Source organism: Copidosoma floridanum, unplaced genomic scaffold (genome assembly GCF_036245765.1).
Source record: "Copidosoma floridanum isolate Cflo_tuat_1 unplaced genomic scaffold, Cflo_Japanese_pri ptg000049l, whole genome shotgun sequence".
NCBI classification, from domain to species: Eukaryota; Metazoa; Arthropoda; class Insecta; order Hymenoptera; family Encyrtidae; genus Copidosoma; species Copidosoma floridanum.
In genome coordinates, this window is record NW_028321926.1 from 646,532 (window position 1) to 657,447 (window position 10,916).

A 10,916-nucleotide genomic window follows, 5' to 3' on the forward strand; every position below is an offset into this window, starting at 1 on the left:
ATTATTTAACAGAGTGGCCAGTAAGCGCTTCGGGTAATCAGGTAATATGCACTTGTGTTATTTATTACTATTTACTTAACAAAGTGGCCAGTGAGCGCTTCGGCTCTTTTGGTGATAGGTGCTTGTGTTATTAATAATTATCCATTTAACAGAGTGGCCAGTAAGCACCCTGGGTTATTAAGTGATAAGCACTTGTTTTATCAATAATTATTTAATTAACAGAGTGGCCAATCAGCACCCCGGGTTATCAAGTGATAAGCACTTGTTTTATTAATAATTATTTAATTAACAGAGTGGCGAGAGAGCACTTTAGGTCATTAGGAGATAGGCGCTTGTGTTATTTTATTAATTTATTATTTAATAGAGTTGCCAGTAAGCATTCCGGGTCGTCAGGTGATAGGCACTTGTGTTATGTTAATGATTGTTTATTTAATAGAGTTGCCAGTAAGCACCCCGAGTCATTAGGTGATAGGGGCTTGTGTCATTTTTATATCTAATTATTTAATAGAGTTGCCTGTAAGCGACCCGGGTCATCAGGTGATAGGCACTTGTGTTATTTCAATAATTGTTTATTTAATAGAGTTGCCAGTAAGCACTCCGGGTCATCAGGTGATAGGCCCTTGTTTTATTATAATAATTAATTATTTAACAGAGTGGCCAGTAAGCGCCCCGGGTCATTAGCTAATAGGCGCTTGTGTTATTTATAACTATTTTTTAACAGAGTTGCGAGTGGGCGCCCTGGGTCATTAGGTAATAGGCGCTTTTGTTATTAATAATTATTCATTTAACAGAGTGGCCAGTGAGCACCTCAGCTCTTTAGGTGATAGGTGCTTGTGTTATTAATAATTATTCATTTAACAGAGTGGATAGTAAGCACCCCGGGTTATTAAGTGATAAGCACTTGTTTTATTGATAATTATTTAATTAACAGAGTGACCAGTCAGCACCCCGGGTTATTGAGTGATAACCACTTGTTTTATTAATAATTATTTAATTAACAGAGTGGCCAGTCAGCACTTTAGGTCATTAGGCGATAGGCGCTTGTGTTATTTTATTATTTTATTTTCAAATAGAGTTGCTAGTAAGCATTCTGGGTCGTCAGGTGATAGGCACTTGTGTTATTTTAATAATTTTTCATTTAATAGACTTGCCAGTAAGCACCCCAAGTCATCAGGTGATAGGCACTTGTGTTATCTCAACAATTATTAATTTAACAGAGTGGCCAGTAAGCGCCTCGGGTCATTAGAGGATAGGCGCTTGTGTTATTTATAACTATTTATTTAACAGAGTTGCAAGTAAGCACTTTAGGTCATTAAGTGATAGACGCTTGTGTTATTAATGATTATTTATTTAACAGAGTGGCTAGTGAGCACTCTGGGTTATTGGGTGATGGGCGCTTGTGTTATTTACTAATAATTATTTATTTAACAGAGGGGCCAGTAAGCGCCCTCGGTTATTGGGAGATAGGCGCTTGTGTTCTTTATTACTATTTACTTAACAGAGTGGCCAGTGAGCGTTCTGGGTCATTAGGTGATGAGCGCTTGTGTTATTTATAATTATTTATCTTACAGAGTGGCCAGTAAGCGCCCCGGGTTATTGGGTGATGGGCGATTGTGTTATTTTAATAATTAATTATTTAATAGAGTTGCCAGTAAGCGCCCCGAGTCATCAGGTGATAGGCACTTGTCTTATTCATAATTATTTATTTAACAGAGTGGCCAGTAAGTGCCCCGGGTCATCAGGTGAAAGGCACTTGTGTTATTTAATACTATTTACTTAACAGAGTGGCCAGTAAGCGCCCCGGCTCTTTTGGTGATGGGTGCTTGTGTTATTAATAATTATTCATTTAACAGAGTGGCCAGTAAGCATCCGGGGTTATTAAGTGATGAGCACTTGTTTTATTAATAATTATTTAATTAACAGAGTGGCTAGACTGCAGTTTAGGTCATTAGGTGGTAGACGCTTGTGGGATTTTATTAATTTATTATTTAATAGAGTTTCTAGTAAGCATTCCGGGTCGTCAGGTGATAGGCACTTGTGTTATTTTAAAAATTGTTTATTTAATAGAGTTGCCAGTAAGCACCCGTAGTCATTAAGTGATAGGGGCTTGAGTTATTTTAATAATTAATTATTTAATAAAGTTGCCTGTAAGCGACTTGGGTCATCAGGTGATAGGCCCTTAATTTACTATAATAATTAATTATTTAACAGAGTGGCCAGTAAGCGCCCCGGGTCATTAGCTAATAGTCGCTTGTGTTATTTATAACTATTTATTAACAGAGTTGCGAGTGGGCGCCCTGGGTCATTAGGTAAAAGGCGCTTTTGTTATTAATAATTATTCATTTGACAGAGTGGCCAGTAAGCGCTTTATGTTATTAGGTGATAGGCGCTTGTGTTATTTACTAATATATATTTATGTTACAGAGTTGCCAGTAAGCGCCCCGGGTCATCAGGTGATAGGCACTTGTGTTATTTATTACTATTCACTTAACAGAGTGGCCAGTGAGCGCCCCGGGTCATTAGCTGATAGGCGCTTTTGTTATTCATAACTATTTATTAACAGAGTTGCCAGTGGGTGCCCAAGGTCATTTGGTGATGAGCGCTTGTGTTATTTTTAATTATTAAACTAACAGAGTGGCCAGTAAGCGCCCCGGGTTATTGGGTGATGGGCGATTGTGTTATTTTAATAATTAATTATTTAATAGAGTTGCTAGTAAGCGCCCCAGGTCATCAGGTGATAGGCACTTGTGTTATTAATAATTATTTATTTAACAGAGTGGCCAGTAAGCGCCCCGGGTCATCAGGTGATAGGCACTTGTGTTATTTATTACTATTTACTTAACAGAGTGGCCAGTGAGCGCCCCGGCTCTTTAGGTGATGGGTGCTTGTGTTATTTATAATTATTCATTTAACAGAGTGGCCAGTAAGCATCCGGATTTATTAAGTGATGAGCACTTGTTTTATTAATAATTTTTTAATTAACAGAGTGGCCAGACAGCACCTTAGGTCATTAGGTGATAGGCGCTTGTGTTATTTTATTAATTTATTATTTAATAGAGTTGCCAGTAAGCGTTCCGGGTCGTCAGGTAATAGGCACTTGTGTTATTTTAATAATTGTTTATTTAATAGAGTTGCCTGTAAGCGACTTGGGTCATTAGGTGATAGGCGCTCGTGTTATTTTATTAATTTATTATTTAATAGAGTTGCCAGTAAGCACTCCGGGTCATCAGGTGATAGGCCCTTGTTTTAGTATAATAATTAATTATTTAACAGAGTGGCTAGTAAGCGCCCCGGGTCATTAGCTAATAGGCGCTTGTGTTATTCATAACTATTTATTAACAGAGTTGCGAGTGGGCGCCCTGGGTTATTAGGTAAAATGCGCTTTTGTTATTAATAATTATTTATTTAACAGAGTGGCCAGTAAGCGCTTTATGTTATTAGGTGATAGGCGCTTGTGTTATTTACTAATAATTATTTATGTTACAGAGTTGCCAATAAGCGCCCTGGGTCATCAGGTGATAGGCGCTTGTGTTATTAAAAATTATTTATTCAACAAAGTCGCCAGTAAGCGCCCTGGGTTATTGAGTGATAGGTGCTTGTGTTATTAATAATTATTTATCTAACAAAGTGGCCAGTAAGCACCCCGGGTCATTAGGTAATAGGCGCTTGTGTTATTAATGATTATTTATTTAACAGAGTGGCCAGTGAAAGCCCTGAGTTATTGGGTGATAGGCGCTCGTGTTATTCACTAATAATTATTTATCTAACAAAGTGGCCAGTAAGCGCCCCGGGTTATTGGGTGATAGGCGCTTAAGTTATTTATAACTATTTGTTCAACAAAGTGGCCAGTAAGCACGCCGGGTCATTAGGCGATAGGCGCTTGTGTTATTAATAATTATTTTTTTAACAGAGTCTCCAGTAAGTGCCCTTGGTTATTGGGTGATAGGCACTTGTGTTATTAATAATTATTTATTCAACAAAGTGGCCAGTAAGCGCCCCGCGTTAGTTAGTAATAGGCGCTTGTGTTATTAATAATTATTTATTTAACAGAGTGGCCAGTCAGCACCCTAGGTCATTAAGTGATAGGCGCTCGTATTATTTTAATAATTAATTATTTATTAGATTTGCCAGTAAGCACCCCGGGTCATCAGGTGATAGGCACTTGTGTTATTTCAATAATTGTTTATTTAATAGAGTTTCCAGTAAGCACCTCAAGTCATCAGGTGATAGGCCCTTGTGTTATTATATTAATTATTTATTTAACAAAGTAGCCAGTAAGCGCCCCGGGTCATTAGCTGATAGGCGCTTGTGTTATTCATAACTATTTATTAACAGAGTTGACAGTGGGTGCCCAAGGTCATTAGGTAATAAGCGCTTTTGTTAATAATAATAATTTATTTAACAGAGTGGACAGTAAGCGCCGTAGGTCATCAGGTAATAGGCACTTGTGTTAATAATAATTATTTATTTAACAGAGTGGCCGGTAAGCGCCTCGGGTCATTAGGTGATAGGCACGAGTGTTATTTATAACTATTCACTTAACAAAGTGGCCAGTGAGCGCCCCGGCTCTCTAGGTGATGGGTGCTTGTGTTATTAATAATTATTTATTCAACAGAGTGGCCAGTAAGCACCCCGGGTTATTAAGTGATAAGCACTTGTTTTATTAATAATTATTCAATTAACAGAGTGGCCAGTCAGCACCTCAGGTCATTAAGTGATAGGCACTTGTGTTATTTATTACTATTCACTTAACAGAGTGGCCAGTGAGCGCCCCGGCTCTTTAGGTGATGGGCGCTTGTATTATTTATAACTATTTATTTAACAAAGTGGCCAGTAAGAGCCCTCGGTTATTAGGTGATAGGCGCTTGTGTTCATTATTACTATTTACTTAACAGAGTGGCCAGTGAGCGTTCCGGGTCATTAAGTGATAGGAGCTTGTGTTATTTTAATAATTAATTATTTAATACAGTTGCCTGTAAGCGACTTGGGTCATCAGGTGATAGGCACTTGTGTTATTTCAATAATTGTTTATTTAATAGAGTTGCCAGTAATCACCCCGGGTCATCAGGTGATAGGCTCTTGTGTTATTATATTAATTATTTATTTAACAAAGTAGCCAGTAAGCGCCCCTGGTCATTAGCTGATAGGCGCTTGTGTTATTTATAACTATTTATTAACAGAGTTGCCAGTGGGTGCCCAAGGTCATTAGGTAATAAGCGCTTTTGTTAATAATAATAATTTATTTAACAGAGTGGCCAGTAAGCGCTTCATGTTATTAGATGATAGGCGCTTGTGTTATTTACTAATAATTATTTATGTTACAGAGTTGCCAATGAGCGCCCTAAGTCATCAGGTAATAGGTGCTTGTGTTATTAAAAATTATTTTTTTAACAAAGTCGCCAGTAAGTGCCCCGGGTTATTGAGTGATAGGCGCTTGTGTTATTAATAATTATTTATTTAACAGAGTGGCCAGTAAGCGCCTCGGGTCATTAGGTGATAGACACTTGTGTTATTTTTAACTATTTATTAACAGAGTTGCCAGTGGGTGCCCTGGGTTATTAGGTAATGAGCGCTTTTGTTATTAATAATAATTTATTCAACAGAGTGGCCAGTAAGCGCTTCATGTTATTAGGTGATAGGCGCTTGTGTTATTTACTAATGATTATTTATGTTACAGAGTTGCCAATGAGCGCCCTGACTCATCAGGTGATAGAAGCTTGTGTTATTAAAAATTATTTATTGAACAAAGTCGCCAGTAAGTGCCCCGGATTATTAAGTGATAGGCGCTTGTGTGATTAATAATTATTTATTTAACAGAGTGGCCAGTCAGTACCACAGGTCATTAGGTGATGGGCGCTTGTGTTATTTTAATAATTAATTATTTAATAAAGTTGCCAGTAAGCGCCCCGGGTCATCAGGTGATAGGCACTTGTGTTATTAATAATTATTTATTTAACAGAGTGGCCAGTAAGCGCCTCGGGTCATTAGGTGATAGGCACTTGTGTTATTTATTACTATTCACTCAACAGAGTGGCCAGTGAGCGCCCCGGCTCTTTAGGTGATGGGTGCTTGTGTTATTAATAATTATTTATTCAACAGAGTGGCCAGTGAGCAGCCCGGGTTATTAAGTGATAAGCACTTGTTTTATTAATAATTATTTAATTAAGAGAGTGGCCAGTCAGCACTTAAGCTCATTAGGTTATGGGCGCTTGTGTTATTTAATTAATTTATTATTTAATAGAGTTGCCAGTAAGCATTCTAGGTCGTCAGGTGTAAGGCACTCGTGTTATTTTAATAATTGTTTATTTAATAGAGTTGGCAGTAAGCACCCCAAGTCATCAGGTGATAGGCACTTGTGTTATTACAACAATTATTTATTCAACAAAGTGGCCAGTAAGCACCCCGGGTTATTAAGTGATAAGCACTTGTTTTATTAATAATTATTTAATTAACAGAGTGGCCAGTCAGCACCTCAGGTCATTAAGTGATAGGCACTTGTGTTATTTATTACTATTCACTTAACAGAGTGGCCAGTGAGCGCCCCGGCTCTTTAGGTGATGGGCGCTTGTATTATTTATAACTATTTATTTAACAAAGTGGCCAGTAAGCGCCCTCGGTTATTAGGTGATAGGCGCTTGTGTTCATTATTACTATTTACTTAACAGAGTGGCCAGTGAGCGTTCCGGGTCATTAAGTGATAGGAGCTTGTGTTATTTTAATAATTAATTATTTAATACAGTTGCCTGTAAGCGACTTGGGTCATCAGGTGATAGGCACTTGTGTTATTTCAATAATTGTTTATTTAATAGAGTTGCCAGTAATCACCCCGGGTCATCAGGTGATAGGCTCTTGTGTTATTATATTAATTATTCATTTAACAAAGTAGCCAGTAAGCGCCCCTGGTCATTAGCTGATAGGCGCTTGTGTTATTTATAACTATTTATTAACAGAGTTGCCAGTGGGTGCCCAAGGTCATTAGGTAATAAGCGCTTTTGTTAATAATAATAATTTATTTAACAGAGTGGCCAGTAAGCGCTTTATGTTATTAGATGATAGGCGCTTGTGTTATTTACTAATAATTATTTATGTTACAGAGTTGCCAATGAGCGCCCTAAGTCATCAGGTAATAGGTGCTTGTGTTATTAAAAATTATTTTTTTAACAAAGTCGCCAGTAAGTGCCCCGGGTTATTGAGTGATAGGCGCTTGTGTTATTAATAATTATTTATTCAACAGAGTGGCCAGTAAGCGCCTCGGGTCATTAGGTGATAGACACTTGTGTTATTTTTAACTATTTATTAACAGAGTTGCCAGTGGGTGCCCTGGGTTATTAGGTAATGAGCGCTTTTGTTATTAATAATAATTTATTCAACAGAGTGGCCAGTAAGCGCTTCATGTTATTAGGTGATAGGCGCTTGTGTTATTTACTAATGATTATTTATGTTACAGAGTTGCCAATGAGCGCCCTGACTCATCAGGTGATAGAAGCTTGTGTTATTAAAAATTATTTATTGAACAAAGTCGCCAGTAAGTGCCCCGGATTATTAAGTGATAGGCGCTTGTGTGATTAATAATTATTTATTTAACAGAGTGGCCAGTCAGTACCACAGGTCATTAGGTGATGGGCGCTTGTGTTATTTTAATAATTAATTATTTAATAAAGTTGCCAGTAAGCGCCCCGGGTCATCAGGTGATAGGCACTCGTGTTATTAATAATTATTTAATTAAGAGAGTGGCCAGTCAGCACTTAAGCTCATTAGGTTATGGGCGCTTGTGTTATTTTATTAATTTATTATTTAATAGAGTTGCCAGTAAGCATTCTAGGTCGTCAGGTGTAAGGCACTCGTGTTATTTTAATAATTGTTTATTTAATAGAGTTGGCAGTAAGCACCCCAAGTCATCAGGTGATAGGCACTTGTGTTATTACAACAATTATTTATTCAACAGAGTGGCCAGTAAGCGCCTCAGGTCATTAGAGGATGGGCGCTTGTGTTATTTATAACTATTTATTTAACAGAGTGGCCAGGAAGCACCTTGGGTCATTAGGTGATAGGCGCTTGTGTTATTTATTACTATTCACTTAACAGAGAGGCCAGTGGGCGCCCCGGCCTTTTAGGTGATGGGTGCTTGTGTTATTAATAATTACGTATTTCACAGAGTGGCCAGTAAGCACCCCAGGTTACTAAGTGATAAGCACTTGTTTTATTAATAATTATTTAATTAACAGAGTGGCCAGTCAGCACTTTAGGTCATTAAGTGATAGGCGCTTGTGTTATTTTAATAATTAATTATTTATTAGAGTTACCAGTAAGCGCCCCGGGTCATCAGGTAATAGGCACTTGTGTTATTCATAATTATTTATTTAACAGAGTGGCCAGTCAGCACCACAGGTCATTAGGTGATGGGCGCTTGTGTTATTTTAATAATTAATTATTTAATAGAGTTGCCAGTAAGCGCCGTAGGTCATCAGGTAATAGGCACTTGTGTTATTAATAATTATTTATTTAACAGAGTGGCCAGTCAGCACCACAGGTCATTAGGTGATGGGCGCTTGTGTTATTTTAATAATTAATTATTTAATAGAGTTACCAGTAAGCGCCGTAGGTCATCAGGTAATAGGCACTTGTGTTAATAATAATTATTTATTTAACAGAGTGGCCAGTAAGCGCCTCGGGTCATTAGGTGATAGGCACGAGTGTTATTTATAACTATTCACTTAACAGAGTGGCCAGTGAGCGCCCCGGCTCTCTAGGTGATGGGTGCTTGTGTTATTAATAATTATTTATTCAACAGAGTGGCCAGTAAGCACCCCGGGTTATTAAGTGATAAGCACTTGTTTTATTAATAGTTATTTAATTAACAGAGTGGCCAGTCAGCACCTCAGGTCATTAAGTGATAGGCGCTTGTGTTATTTTATTAATTAATTATTTATTAGAGTTGCCAGTAAGCACCCCGGGTCATCAGGTGATAGGCACTTGTGTTATTTCAATAATTGTTTATTTAATAGAGTTGCCAGTAAGCACCTTAAGTCATCAGGTGATAGGCCCTTGTGTTATTATATTAGTTATTTATTAAACAAAGTAGCCAGTAAGCGCCCCGGGTCATTAGCTGATAGGCGCTTGTGTTATTTATAACTATTCATTAACAGAGTTGCCAGTGGGTGCCCTAGGTTATTAGGTAATGAGCGCTTTTGTTATTAAAAATAATTTATTTAACAGAGTGGCCAGTCAGCACTTAAGGTCATTAGGTGATAGGCGCTTGTGTTATTTTATTAATTTATTATTTAATAGAGTTGCCAGTAAGCATTCTGGGTCGTCAGGTGATAGGCACTTGTGTTATTTTAATAATTGTTTAATTAATAGAGTTGCCAGTAAGCACCCCTATACATCAGGTGATAGGCACTTGTGTTATTTCAACAATTATTTTTTAAACAGAGTGGCCAGTAAGCGCCTCGGGTCATTAGAGGATAGGCGCTTGTGTTATTTATAACTATTTATTTAACAGAGTGGCCAGTAAGCACCTTGGGTCATTAAGTGATAGGCACTTGTGTTATTATTAATTATTTATTTAACAGAGTGGCTAGTAAGCACTCTGGGTTATTGGGTGATGGGTGCTTGTGTTATTCACTAATACTTATTTATTTAACAGAGGGGCCAGTAAGCGCCCTCGGTTATTGGACGATAGGCGCTTGTGTTCTTTATTACTATTTTCTTTACAGAGTGGCCAGTGAGCGTTCCGGGTCATTAGGTGATGAGCGCTTGTGTTATTCATAATTATTAATTCAACAGAGTGGCCTGTAAGCGCCTCGGATCATTAGAGGATAGGCGCTTGTGTTATTTATAACTATTTATTTAACAGAGTGGCCAGTAAGCACCTTGGGTTATTAGGTGATAGGCGCTTGTGTTATTATTAATTATTTATTTAACAGAGTGGCCAGTAAGCGCTTTATGTTATTAGGTGATAGGCGCTTGTGTTATTTACTAATAATTATTTATGTTACAGAGTTGCCAATGAGCGCCCTGAGTCATCAGGTGATAGGCGCTTGTGTTATTAAAAATTATTTATTTAACAAAGTCGCCAGTAAGTGCCCCGGGTTATTGAGTGATAGACGCTTGTGTTATTAATAATTATGTATTCAACAAAGTGGCCATTAAGCGCCCCGGGTTATTAAGTGATAAGCACTTGTTTTATTAATAATTATTTTATTAACAGAGTGGCCAGTCAGCACTTTAGGTCATTAGGTGATAGGCGCTTGTGTTATTTTATTAATTTATTATTTAATAGAGTTGCCAGTAAGCATTCTGGGTCGTCAGGTGATAGGCACTTGTGTTATTTCAATAATTGTTTATCTAGTAGAGATGCCAGTAAGCACCTTGAGTCATCAGGTGATAGGCCCTTGTGTTATTTTAATAATTATTTATTCAACAGAGTGGCCAGTAAGCGCCCCGGGTCATTAGCTGATAGGCGCTTGTGTTATTTGTAACTATTTATTTAACAAAGTGGCCAGTAAAAACCCCGGGTCATGAGGTGATAGGCACTTGTGTTATTAATAATTATTTATTTAACAGAGTGGCCAGTAAGCGCCATAGGTTATTGGGTAATAGGTACTTGTGTTATTAATAATTATTTAATTTACAGAGTGGCCAGTAAGCTTCCCGGGTCATTAGGTGATAGGCGCTTGTGTTATTTATAACTATTTATTTAACAAAGTGGCCAGTAAGCACGCCAGGTCATTAGGCGATAGGCGCTTGTGTTATTAATAATTATTTATTTAACATAGTGTTCAGTAAGTGCCCTTGGTTATTGGTTAATAGGCACTTGTGTTATTAATAATTATTTATTTAACAAAGTGGCCAGTAAGCGTCTCGGGTTAGTTAGTTATAGGCGCTTGTGTTATAAATAATTATTTATTTAACAG